This window comes from Pseudophryne corroboree, chromosome 3, assembly GCF_028390025.1.
Source record: "Pseudophryne corroboree isolate aPseCor3 chromosome 3, aPseCor3.hap2, whole genome shotgun sequence".
Taxonomy (NCBI): domain Eukaryota; kingdom Metazoa; phylum Chordata; class Amphibia; order Anura; family Myobatrachidae; genus Pseudophryne; species Pseudophryne corroboree.
Genome location: NC_086446.1, coordinates 276873309 through 276887620, shown reverse-complemented (window position 1 = coordinate 276887620; position 14312 = coordinate 276873309). Strand labels below are relative to the sequence as shown.

At 48.1% G+C, this 14312-nt stretch overlaps 1 protein-coding gene across 7 annotated transcripts in view; it reads left to right on the top strand.

Moving 5' to 3' along the window:
* Positions 1–14312, top strand: part of GMEB2 (glucocorticoid modulatory element binding protein 2) — a 131576-nt gene that overhangs the window by 89983 nt on the left and 27281 nt on the right. The gene's annotated exons all lie outside the window — the stretch shown is intronic.

Here is a 14312-nt window from a genome sequence, read left to right as displayed (position 1 = left end):
CGAGTAAGGCTCTAGCGCAGACTAAAAATAATTTTAAAGATCCTATGTTAAGCATTGGCAATTCAAATTAAAAGAGCGGTAATCGGAGTCTCGGAAGTTACTCCACCAGCACTAACGAAGGACAGTCTTTCCAAAGGGCCAATTTCCCTTTGGGTACCAGGGTGTTTATTTAACTGGTCTTATAATTTAATGCACGATTCTATGTCAAATCTCACACCGATAACTACGAGTGAGAAGGGTACATTAGTCCAGCACTCAGATAGTGCGGGGTTTTTGACAACCATACATTGCTAAATCCCAGTGAGTCAATGTCTCCATTTTTACAGAGACTGAGTAGACTCTAACCACTATTTAAGACGCGATCCGCCATTGGTAAATGCGTCTGTGTCAAACATTATAAAGACCCAAGATACATTTGGGTCACTAGACTATGTATGGAAACAATGAACTGTTAAAAGAAGCTGCAGAGTATATCTGTAAAGCTTCTGCTAACGCCGGTTACTTCGATTCTCACTTTTCATCGTCGCTAGTTTAAGCGCGACAGGCCAGAGCTTGTTTGGTCCTAAATTTGATATTCAGCCATTACCGCATCCAGTATCAAAACGGAGATACTTGTGCCGGCGTTTAATCCCTTTAGACTTCAGTTTTTTCAAGGCGGTGGTACAAAACAGTCACGCCTTGTAACGACAGGACGCTACAGTCAGCAAGCCAGTGGCTTGACGACCTCTTAGGCCATCTCCATGTTCCAATTGTGGAAGCGCGTCTTTACACGTTACATTTGCGTTTCCAGACATCAACTCATGGATGTCTCAGCTATTTACAGATTAAAGGACAAGACTGCCTCTGTCGAACGGTTTGGCAGGTTGCCATTTAGTCTCTGCTGGTTTTCAGCTGTCTTTATAACCAGGCAGTAGTACACTAACAGAGTCAGGGTTACTTATTCCCCTCTGTTTGGGGTAACAAAACCAGACAGCTCCGTCGCAGTCTCAATCAGCAAGTCACTTACTGCAGTTTGAAAATGGATTTTCTGCGGTTAGTATTTGCATATTGGAGCCACAAAATTGCATAATTGCACTTGATCTTCACAATGCGTATTTACCCATTCCGGTTTGGTCATCACAGGTTCTAGCGTTTGCAAAACGCCACAACCATTAACCATTTCAGGTCTACCGTTTGGCTTCTTGTCAACGCCTCGGGTATTTACCAAAGTGATGTTGGTGATGATAGCTCATCTCAGAGTCCTGACAGTGACAATCGTTCCATACTTAGACGATCTGCTCATAAGAACTCTGTCTCGACAGAGTTCCTCTAACTTGCGCTACTAATGTATACTGCGGTGGCAGGTCAAGTTCAAAAACAATCGCATCGAATTCCGTCTGAACGACGTCAATTCCTAGGTAAGATTATAAATACGGTAAATCAAAGACATTTACCTACTACACCAGCAAGAACAAATGTACATCTAGTAATTAGTGCAAAAGCCACGCACACTAGCGGTACATTGGTGTATTCGCCTGTTAAGAATAATGATGTGTTTTCAAAGCGCTTTAGTTCGCCGCCCTTCACTCGCGTTTCCCACAGAGGGGCGAGGGTGTATATACTCTGGACGAGAGTCTCAGAAGTTCAGGAGTTGTAGTTAAAAAAAAAGATCAGCGACAGAGGTTCTAAAACGGATCACGACAGATTGCTGTCGATAAATGTCCTGGAACTCCGTGCAATTTACAATGCACTACATGCTTCGCTTTCAGTCTGACCAAGGGCAGTCAGACAACGCAACGGGAGTTGCATACACAACAACCAGGGAGAACCAAGATGCCGCATGGCAATGCGGCAGGTAACTCGAATCCTCAATTGCCCAGAACACCATTATGTGATGTCAACGGGGTTCATTCCGCGAGTGGACATCTGTTAGACAGATGATCTCACCCGTCAGGATTTATATCCTGAAAACTGGACATTAAATCCAGAGGTGTTTCATATGTGAGCCCACAGAAGGGGTTACCCTCAGGTATACATGATGGCATCTCGCCACAATTACAAAAGCTCAGTATGTGTACAAAACGACAGATCACAAGGGCAGTGGCGGTGGAGTCTCTCACATTCGTGTGGTCATTCAGCATCGTGTATCTGGCTCCACCATTTTCCGCTGCTCTCTCCGTTGCCAAAACGGATCATAAGACAGTTCGTCACAGTCATACTAGTGATATCTCATGGGTTTCGGAGAGCTTGCTTCTCGAATCTCCAAGGAATACTTGCACACGATCTTGGCCAGCTCATAATACGTCCAACCTGTTACAACAGGGAACGTTCTTTTACCCATAGTTACCTATGTACCTATTACCTATGTACCGCAGCTGCGGTTGACGGGGTGGGGGTTCAGACCGCCCTCTTAAGAAAAGAAATAGGGCATTACAGTATCGGTTATACCAACCATGTTACGAGCTAGTAAGCCGCTTAAGGCAGCTCATTATTACAAAATTTGGTGTGCTTATATAGGTGGTAAAGCTCGGAAGTTTCCGACATCATCTTTCAAGTTACCCGTATTCTGTTATTTTACAAACAGGGTGGGATGGAGAACTGCGTTTATCTGCACTGAGGGTGCAGGTATCTGTGTGGTCAACTTATTTTCAAAGACGTTTGACTCTATTGCGTCGATACACACCTTTCTACAAGGTGTCATCAAAGTGCAGCCTCCATTTATCCCACCTACAGCGCCAGGCGACTTGAGGTTGGGTTCAGATTTCTTACAGTTTTCATATTTTGAACCCTTACAACAAATGGGGATTAAGTTTCTCACTTGGGAAAACATTTTTCTTCTAGCCTTAGCTTCGGCAAGGGTTTTGTTTTCATATTTGGGTGCCTTGTATTCCAAGCCACCGTATTTGAGTTTTCTCATGACAAAGCAGATCTTCGGACGAATTCCGCTTTCTTATTCTTCACATCAATATACCAATAGTGGTTCCTGTGTTGACCGCACATTCTAGAATTCTGAATGTGGTACACGCATTACGCGTCTATATGTCCCGAACGTCTACAGTACGTAATACGGATATGTTGTTTGTTCTCTATGATGCTGCCAACTGGGGTTAGCCAGTTTCTCAGCAGACATTATCCAGTTGGATAATAATGACTACAGGTCAGGCTTACTTTAAGGCTAGGTTACAGTCGCCTACGTCAGTAATAGCTCATCCCACAGGTTCTGTGGGAATGTCAGACCCAGCGGGTCGTGGAGCGTCTACAACGCGGCTACATAGCCTTCAGTGCACCACGTTTGTGCACGTTTACACGTTATGAATGGTTGCGGCATCAGCATCTAGCTTTGGCTGCCTACTGTTACAAGTGTCAAACAGCTCTCCCGCCCACGAGGGAAGCTTTGGTACGTCCCAAGAGTACTCCAGTGACCCCTAGTGGATGAAAAAGAAAATAGGATTTTGGTACTTACCAGGTAAATCCTTTTCTTTGAATCCATAGGGGGCACTGGACGCCCACCCAGAGCAGTTTTACCTGGGTTGTGTTAAGCTCACAGGAGCTTAGGGTAACACATTTTACCTGGTTTGTATTAAGCTCAAAGGAGCTTATGGTAACACATTTTCACCGATTGGTTCAAACTATAAAGGTCTATCGGTTATGCTGTCAACTGTTTAGTTGACATTAACGTTATGGGTCAACTTTGTTGTTGTCCGTTATGTTATAGGAATTCTCCATTGTCAACCTCTCTATAGTAGTTCGCTCAGTAAAAACACTGGGTTCGTACACTGAGGTACTCTGGGATATGGAGGGGTGGAGAGTTCTAAATTTAAATATTCAGTGCCTTTGTTCTGCTACGCCGTCCATATCCCAAGAGTACTCCAGTGCCCCCTATGGATTCAAAGAAAAGGATTTACCTGGTAAGTACCAAAATCCTATTATCTAAAACTCCGGGAGAAAAGCCAGCCGAAATAGGGGGCGGGGCTTATTCTCCTCAGCACACAGCGCCATTTTCCTGCTCAGCTCCGCTGTGAGGAAGGCTCCCAGGACTCTCCCCTGCACTGCACTACAGAAACAGGGTAAAACAGAGAGGGGGGGCATTTTTTGGCGATATTTTGATATATTTAAGCTGCTATAAGGAACAACACTTATATAAGGTTGTTCCCATATATATTATAGCGCTTGGGTGTGTGCTGGCAAACTCTCCCTCTGTCTCCCCAAAGGGCTAGTGGGGTCCTGTCTTCGATAAGAGCATTCCCTGTGTGTCTGCTGTGTGTCGGTACGTGTGTGTCGACATGTATGAGGACGATGTTGGTGTGGAGGCAGAGCAATTGCCGATAATGGTGATGTCACCCCCCAGGGAGTCGACACCGGAATGGATGGCTTTGTTTATGGAATTACGTGATAATGTCAGCACATTACAAAAATCAGTTGACGACATGAGACGGCCGGCAAACCAGTTAGTACCTGCCCAGGCGTCTCAGACACCGTCAGGGGCTGTAAAGCGCCCTTTACCTCAGTCGGTCGACACAGACCCAGACACAGACACTGAATCTAGTGTCGACGGTGATGAAACAAACGTATTTTCAAGTAGGGCCACACGTTATATGATCACGGCAATGAAGGAGGCTTTGCATATCTCTGATACTGCAAGTACCACAAAAAGGGGTATTATGTGGGGGGTGAAAAAACTACCTGTAGTTTTTCCTGAATCAGAGGAATTAAATGATGTATGTGATGAAGCGTGGGTTAACCCAGATAGAAAAGTGCTAATTTCAAAAAAGTTATTAGCATTATACCCTTTCCCGCCAGAGGTTAGGGCGCGCTGGGAAACACCCCCTAGGGTGGATAAGGCGCTCACACGCTTATCAAAACAAGTGGCGTTACCGTCTCCTGATACGGCCGCCCTCAGGGATCCAGCTGATAGGAGACTGGAAACTACCCTAAAAAGTATATACACACATACTGGTGTTATACTGCGACCAGCCATCGCCTCAGCCTGGATGTGCAGTGCTGGGGTCGTCTGGTTGGATTCCCTGACTGAAAATATTGATACCCTGGATAGGGACAGTATTTTATTGACTATAGAGCAATTAAAGGATGCTTTCCTTTATATGCGAGATGCTCAGAGAGATATTTGCACTCTGGCATCGAGAGTAAATGCGATGTCCATATCTGCCAGAAGGAGTTTATGGACGCGACAGTGGTCAGGTGATGCGGATTCCAAACGACATATGGAAGTATTGCCGTATAAAGGGGAGGAATTATTTGGCGTCGGTCTATCGGATCTGGTGGCCACGGCAACTGCCGGAAAATCCACCTTTTTACCTCAGACCCCCTCCCAACAGAAAAAGACACCGTCTTTTCAGCCGCAGTCCTTTCGGTCCTATAAGAACAAGCGGACAAAAGGACAGTCATATCTGCCTCGGGGCAGAGGAAGGGGTAAGAGAGGGCAGCAAGCAGCCCCTGCCCAGGAACAGAAGCCCTCTCAGGGTTCTGCAAAGCCCTCAGCATGACGCTGGGGCCTTACAAGCGGACTCAGGAGCGGTGGGGGGTCGACTCAAGAATTTCAGCGCACAGTGGGCTTGCTCACAGGTGGACCCCTGGATCCTGCAGGTAGTATCTCAGGGTTACAGGTTGGAATTCGAGAAGTCTCCCCCTCGCAGGTTCCTAAAGTCTGCTTTGCCAACGTCTCCCTCAGACAGGGCGACGGTATTGGAAGCCATTCACAAGCTGTTTTCTCAGCAGGTGATAGTCAAGGTACCCCTCCTACAACAGGGAAAGGGGTATTACTCCACGCTATTTGTGGTACCGAAGCCGGACGGCTCGGTAAGACCTATTCTAAATCTGAAATCTCTGAACCTGTACATACAAAAATTCAAGTTCAAGATGGAGTCACTCAGAGCAGTGATAGCGAATCTGGAAGAAGGGGACTTTATGGTGTCCCTGGACATAAAGGATGCTTACCTGCATGTCCCAATTTGCCCTTCACATCAAGGGTACCTCAGGTTCGTGGTGCAAAACTGTCATTATCAGTTTCAGACGCTGCCGTTTGGATTGTCCACGGCACCTCGGGTCTTTACCAAGGTAATGGCCGAAATGATGATTCTTCTGCGAAGAAAAGGCGTATTAATTATCCCTTACTTGGACGATCTCCTGATAAGGGCAAGGTCCAGAGAACAGCTGGAGGACGGAGTAGCACTAACCCGACTAGTGCTGCAACAACACGGGTGGATTCTGAATTTTCCAAAATCTCAGTTGACCCCGACGACACGTCTGCTGTTCCTGGGAATGATTCTGGACACGGTTCAGAAAAAGGTGTTTCTTCCGGAGGAGAAAGCCAGGGAGTTATCCGAACTTGTCAGGAACCTCCTAAAACCAGGGAAAGTGTCTGTGCATCAATGCACAAGAGTCCTGGGAAAGATGGTGGCTTCTTACGAAGCGATTCCATTCGGCAGATTCCACGCACGAACTTTTCAGTGGGATCTGCTGGACAAATGGTCCGGATCACATCTGCAGATGCATCAGCGGATAACCTTATCGCCACGGACAAGGGTGTCTCTTCTGTGGTGGTTGCAGAGTGCTCATCTGTTAGAGGGCCGCAGATTCGGCATACAGGACTGGGTCCTGGTTACCACGGATGCCAGTCTGAGAGGCTGGGGAGCGGTCACACAGGGAAGAAACTTCCAGGGAGTATGGTCAAGCCTGGAGATGTCTCTTCACATAAATATACTGGAGCTAAGAGCGATTTACAATGCTCTAAGTCTGGCAAAACCCCTGCTTCAGGGTCAGCCGGTGTTGATCCAGTCGGACAACATCACGGCAGTCGCCCACGTAAACAGACAGGGCGGCACAAGAAGCAGGACAGCAATGGCAGAAGCTGCAAGGATTCTTCGCTGGGCGGAAGATCATGTGATAGCACTGTCAGCAGTATTCATTCCGGGAGTGGACAACTGGGAAGCAGACTTCCTCAGCAGACACGATCTACACCCGGGAGAGTGGGGACTTCATCCAGAAGTCTTCCACATGATTGTGAACCGTTGGGAAAAACCAATGGTGGATATGATGGCGTCCCGCCTCAACAAAAAACTGGACAGGTATTGCGCCAGGTCAAGAGACCCTCAGGCAATAGCTGTGGACGCTCTGGTAACACCGTGGGTGTTCCAGTCAGTGTATGTGTTCCCTCCTCTGCCTCTCATACCAAAAGTACTGAGAATTATACGGCAAAAGGGAGTAAGAACGATACTAGTGGCTCCGGATTGGCCAAGAAGAACTTGGTACCCGGAACTTCAAGAGATGCTCACGGAGGATCCGTGGCCTCTACCTCTAAGACGGGACCTGCTTCAACAGGGACCGTGTCTATGCCAAGACTTACCGCGGCTGCGTTTGACGGCATGGCGGTTGAACGCCGAATTCTAAGGGAAAAAGGCATTCCGGAAGAGGTCATTCCTACACTGGTAAAAGCCAGGAAGGAGGTGACTGCACAACATTATCACCGCATTTGGAGAAAATATGTTGCGTGGTGTGAGGCCAGGAAGGCCCCCACGGAGGAATTTCAACTGGGTCGATTCCTACATTTCCTGCAAACAGGATTGTCTATGGGCCTCAAATTGGGGTCCATTAAGGTTCAAATTTCGGCCCTGTCGATTTTCTTCCAGAAAGAATTGGCTTCAGTTCCTGAAGTCCAGACTTTTGTAAAAGGAGTACTACATATACAGCCCCCGGTTGTGCCCCCAGTGGCACCGTGGGATCTTAATGTAGTCTTGGATTTTCTCAAATCCCATTGGTTTGAGCCGCTCAAATCGGTGGAGTTGAAGTATCTTACATGGAAAGTAACCATGCTACTGGCCCTGGCTTGAGCCAGGAGAGTATCAGAATTGGCGGCTTTATCATATAAGAGCCCATATCTGATTTTCCATACGGACAGGGCAGAACTGCGGACGCGTCCTCATTTTCTGCCTAAGGTGGTGTCAGCGTTTCACCTGAACCAGCCTATTGTGGTGCCTGCGGCTACTAACGATTTGGAGGATTCCAAGTTGTTGGACGTGGTCCGGGCATTGAAAATATATATTTCAAGAACGGCGGGAGTCAGAAAGTCTGACTCACTGTTTATATTGTATGCACCCAACAAGATGGGTGCTCCTGCTTCTAAGCAGACGATTGCTCGTTGGATTTGTAGCACAATTCAACTTGCACATTCTGTGGCAGGCTTGCCACAACCTAAATCTGTCAAGGCCCATTCCACAAGGAAAGTGGGCTCATCCTGGGCGGCTGCCCGGGGGTCTCGGCATTACAACTCTGCCGAGCTGCTACTTGGTCAGGGGCAAACACGTTTGCAAAATTCTACAAATTTGATACCCTGGCTGAGGAGGACCTTGAGTTCTCTCATTCGGTGCTGCAGAGTCATCCGCACTCTCCCGCCCGTTTGGGAGCTTTGGTATAATCCCCATGGTCCTGACGGAGTCCCCAGCATCCACTTAGGACGTTAGAGAAAATAAGAATTTACTTACCGATAATTCTATTTCTCGTAGTCCGTAGTGGATGCTGGGCGCCCATCCCAAGTGCGGATTGTCTGCAATACTTGTACATAGTTATTGTTACAAACAAATTCGGGTTGTTATTGTTGTGAGCCGTCTGTTCAGAGGCTCCTACGTTTGTCATACTGTTAACTGGGTTCAGATCACAAGTTATACGGTGTGATTGGTGTGGCTGGTATGAGTCTTACCCGGGATTCAATATCCTTCCTTATTGTGTACGCTCGTCCGGGCACAGTATCCTAACTGAGGCTTGGAGGAGGGTCATAGGGGGAGGAGCCAGTACACACCACCTAATCCTAAAGCTTTATTTTTGTGCCCTGTCTCCTGCGGAGCCGCTATTCCCCATGGTCCTGACTGAGTCCCCAGCATCCACTACGGACTACGAGAAATAGAATTATCGGTAAGTAAATTCTTATTTTTATATTTCTCTAACGTCCTAGTGGATGCTGGGGACTCCGTAAGGACCATGGGGGAATAGACGGGCTCCGCAGGAGACTGGGCACTCTAAGAAAGATTTAGTACTACTGGTGTGCACTGGCTCCTCCCTCTATGCCCCTCCTCCAGACCTCAGTTAGAATCTGTGCCCGGAAGGAGCTGGGTGCATTTTAGTGAGCTCTCCTGAGCTTGCTATTAAGAAAGTATTTTAGTTAGGTTTTTTATTTTCAGAGAGCTTCTGCTGGCAACAGACTCTCTGCTACGTGGGACTGAGGGGAGAGAAGCAAACCTACTAACTGCGGCTAAGTTGCGCTTCTTAGGCTACTGGACACCATTAGCTCCAGAGGGATCGAACACAGGAACTTAACCTTGGTCGTCCGTTCCCGGAGCCGCGCCGCCGTCCCCCTCGCAGAGCCAGAAGACAGAAGCCGGCGGGTTGAAGCAAGAAGACGTCAAAATCGGCGGCAGAAGACTCCTGTCTTCATATGAGGTAGCGCACAGCACTGCAGCTGTGCGCCATTGCTCCCACACTAACCCACACACTCCGGTCACTGTAAGGTGCAGGGCGCAGGGGGGGGGCGCCCTGGGCAGCAATTGAGTACCTCCTGGCAAAAAGCAGCATATATACAGCTGGGCACTGTAATGTGCATGAGCCCTGGATAGAAGCCCGCCGCTGAGGGGGCGGGGCTTCTTCCTCAGCACTCACCAGCGCCATTTTCTCTCCACAGCTCCGCTGAGAGGAAGCTCCCCAGGCTCTCCCCTGCAGAAGCACGATAGAGAGGGTGAAAAAGAGAGGGGGGGCACATAAATTTGGCGTAAAAACAATATATACAACAGCTACTGGGTAAACACTAAGTTACTGTGTGATTCCTGGGTCATATAGCGCTGGGGTGTGTGCTGGCATACTCTCTCTGTCTCTCCAAAGGGCCTTGTGGGGGAACAGTCTTCAAATAGAGCATCCCCTGTGTGTGTGGTGTGTCGGTACGTGTGTGTCGACATGTCTGAGGTAAAAGGCTCCCCTAAGGAGGAGATAGAGCAAATATGTGTGTGAGAGGGTGTCTCCGTCGACAACGCCGACACCATGTTTGGATATGTGTAAGTGCTAAGGTGAATTTATTGCACAAAAGATTAGAGAACAGACAGGAAATCTACCCATGTCTGTCCCTATGGCGCAGAGACCTTCAGAGTCTCACAATGCTCACTATCCAAAATAATAAACACTGATATCGACACAGAGTTTGACTCCAGTGTCGACTACGATAATGCAAAGTTACAGCCAAAATGGCAGAAAAGTATTCAATATTTGATTATTGTAATAAAAGATGATTTGCATATCACTGATGACTCATTTGTCCCTGACACAAGGGTACACATGTTTAAGGGGAAGAAAGCTGAGGTAAATTTCCCTCCTCTCATGAGGAAAAAGAGCGGGAATCTCCAGACAAGAGACTGCAGCTTCCCACAAAGAATTCTCAGGCAGTATCCTTTCCCCACTAGGGCCAGGATGTGATGGGAATCTTCCCCTAGGGTGTCACGTTTGCCCAGAAGGTAGCCCTAGCTATTCTCAGGGATCCTGCAGATAGCGTGCACATTCTGGTACACTACTAAGACCGGCGATTGTGTCGGCATGGGTTTATAGCGCTGGAGGTGGCGTGGACAGGTACCTTATCGGCAGAAATTGAGACCCTAGTATATATATATATATATATATATATATAGAGAGAGAGAGAGAGATATGTATATATATTAAAGATGCTGTCTTAAGAGAGATATATATATATATATAATCAAACATGCCCAAAGAGACATGAGTATACTGGGTCCTAGAGTCAAAGCTATGTCGATTTCTGCTTGACGTGTCCTGTAGAATATGCGATGGACAGATGATGCCAACTTAAGTGGCATATGGAAGGCTGAGGATTGTGTGGAGAAGGGTTCTCGGACCTGGTCTCCACGGCTATAGCTGGTAATTAGGATATTTTGCCTTATATTCCTGCACAGCCTAGGAAAGCACGTCATTATCAAATGCAGCTTTTCGAACAAAGAAACAAGAAAGTCCGAGATGCGTCCTTTCTTGCCAGAGGCGGGGCCAGAGGAAGGAAGCTGCACAACACAGCTAGTTCCCAGGAACAGAAGTCCTCCCCGGCCTCTATGAAAATCCACCGCATGTCGCTGGGGCTCCACAGACTGAGCTAGGCCCGGTGGGGGCACGCTTTCGTAAGTTCTGCAACAAGTGGGTTCACTCCCTGTTAGATCCCTGGGCAATAGATATTGTGTCTCAGGGATACAAGCTGGACTTTGATAAAATGCTTTCTCACTGACGGCCCTGCCGGCTTCCCCCCACGAGAGGGAAACAGGGTTAACTGCAATTCACAAATTGTATCTTCAACAGGTGGTGGTCAAGGTTCCCCTCCTTCGACAAGGAGGAGGTTATTATTCGACCATGTGGTAGTCCCGAAACCAGACGGTTCGGTCAGTCCCATATTGAATTTAAAATCCCTGAACATATACCTGAAAAGGATCAAGTTCAAGATGGAATCGCTAAGAGCGGTCGTTACAAGCCTGAAAGGGGGAGATTTTATCGTGACTCGGGACATAAAGGAGGCATACCTTCATGTCCCCATTTATCCACCTCATCAGGCGTACCTCAGAATTGCGGTACGGGATTGTCATTACCAATTTCAGACGTTGCCGTTTGGTCTCTCCAAGGCCCCGAGAATATTCACCAAGGTAATGGCGGAAATGATGGTGCTCCTGCGGAAGCAAGGTGTCACTATTATCACGTACTTGGACGATCTCCTCATAAAAGCGAGATCAAGAGAGCAGTGGCTGAACAGCGTATCACTTTCTCTGGAAGTGTAACGGCAACACGGCTGGATTCTATATATTCCAAAGTCGCAGTTGGTTCCTACAGCTCATCTGCCTCTCCTAAGCATGATCCTTGACACAGACCAGAAAAGGGTTTATCTCCCGATAGAGAGAGCTCAGGAGCTCGTGACACTGGTCAGGATTCTATTAAAACCAAAACAGGTGTCAGTGCATCACTGCACTCGAGTCCTGGGAAGGATGGTGGCATCATACGAGGCCATTCCTTTCGGCAGGTTCCATGAGAGGACCTTCTAATGGGACTTACTGGACAAAGTGGTCCGGATCACATCTTTAGATGCATCGGTTAATCACCCTATCCCCCGGGGCCAGGGTGTCTCTCCGGTGGTGGCTGCAGAGTACTCACCTTCTCGAGGGCCGCAGGTTCGGCATTCAGGACTGGGTCCTGGTGACCACGGATGCAAGCCTCCGAGGGTGGGGGGCAGTCACTCAGGGAAGAAGTTTCCAAGGACTGTGGTCAAGTCAGGAGACTTGCCTTCACATCAATATCCTGGAACTAAGGGCCATATACAACGCCCTAAGTCAAGCGGAGACCCTGCTTCGCAACCAATCGGTGCTGATCCAATCAGACAACATCACCGCAGTGGCTCATGTAAACCGCCAAGGCGGCACAAGGAGCAGGGTGGCGATGGCAGAAGCCACCAGAATTCTTCGATGGGCGGAGAATCACGTACGAGCACTGTCAGCAGTGTTCATTCCGGGAGTGGACAACTGGGAAGCAGACTTCCTCAGCAGGCACGACCTCCACCCAGGAGAGGGGGGACTTCATCAAGAAGTCTTCGCGCAGATTGTAGGTCGGTGGGAACTGCCACAGGTGGACATGATGGCATCCCGCCTCAACAAAAAGCTACAGAGGTATTGCGCCAGGTCAATAGATTCTCAGGCGATAGCTGTAGACGCACTGGTGACACCGTGGATGTTCCAGTCTGTTTATGTGTTTCCTCCTCTTCCTCTCTTACCCAAGGTGCTGAGAATCATAAAGAAAAGAGGAGTGAGAACAATACTCATTGTTCCGGATTGGCCAAGAAGGACTTGGTATCCAGAGCTGCAAGAAATGCTCACAGAGGACCCATGGCCTCTGCCTCTAGGGCAGGATCTGTTGCAGCCAGGGACCTTGTATGTTCCAAGACTTACCGCAGCTGTGTTTGACGGCATGGCGGTTGAACGCCGGATCCTAGTAGAAAAAAAGGGATTCTGGATGAGGTTATTCCTACGCTGATAAAGGCTAGGAAGGACGTGACGGCTAAACATTATCACCGTATACGGCGAAAATATGTTGCTGGGTGTGAGGCCAGGAATGCCTCTACAGAGGAATTCCAGCTGGGCCGTTTCCTTCACTTCCTACAGTCGGGAGTGACTTTGGGCCTAGAATTGGGGTCCATTAAGGTCCAGATTTCGGCCCTATCCATTTTCTTTCATAAAAAACTAGCTTCTCTACCTGAAGTTAAGACGTTTGTAAAGGGAGTGCTGCATATTCAGCCCCCTTTTGTGCCACCAGTGGCACCTTGGGATCTTAACGTGGTGTTGAGTTTCCTGAAATCTCACTGGTTTGAGCCGCTTAAGACCGTGGAGTTAAAATATCTCACGTGGAAAGTGGTCATGCTATTGGCCTTAGCTTCGGCTAGGCGTGTGTCAGAATTGGCGGCTTTGTCATGTAAAAGCCCCTATCTGGTTTTCCATATGGACAGGGCAGAATTACGGACTCGTCCGCAATTTCTGCCAAAGGTGGTGTCATCTTTTCATTTGAACCAACCTATTGTGGTGCCTGCGGCTACTCGTGACTTGGAGGATTCCAAGTTACTAGATGTAGTCAGGGCTTTGAAGATTTATGTAGCCAGAACGGCTGGAGTCAGGAAAACTGACTCGCTGTTTATCCTGTATGCATCCAACAAGCTGGGTGCTCCTGCTTCAAAGCAAACTATTGCTCGCTGGATCTGTAACACGATTCAGCAGGCTCATTCTGCGGCTGGCTTGCCGCCTCCAAAATCAGTAAAAGCCCATTCCACAAGGAAGGTGGGCCCTTCTTGGGCGGCTGCCCGAGGGGTCTCGGCATTGCAGCTTTGCCGAGCAGCTACTTGGTCGGGTTCAAACACTTTTGCAAAGTTCTACAAGTTTGATACCCTGGCTGAGGAGGACCTTGTGTTTGCTCATTCGGTGCTGCAGAGTCATCCGCACTCTCCCGCCCGTTTGGGAGCTTTGGTATAATCCCCATGGTCCTTACGGAGTCCCCAGCATCCACTAGGACGTTAGAGAAAATAAGATTTTACTCACCGGTAAATCTATTTCTCGTAGTCCGTAGTGGATGCTGGGCGCCCGTCCCAAGTGCGGACTTCTTCTGCAATACTTGTATATAGTTATTGCTTAAATAAGGGTTATGTTATGGTTGCATCAGGTTTGTCTGATGCTCTGTTGTTGTTTATACTGTTGACTGGGTATGTTATCACAAGTTATACGGTGTGATTGGTGTGGCTGGTATGAGTCTTACCC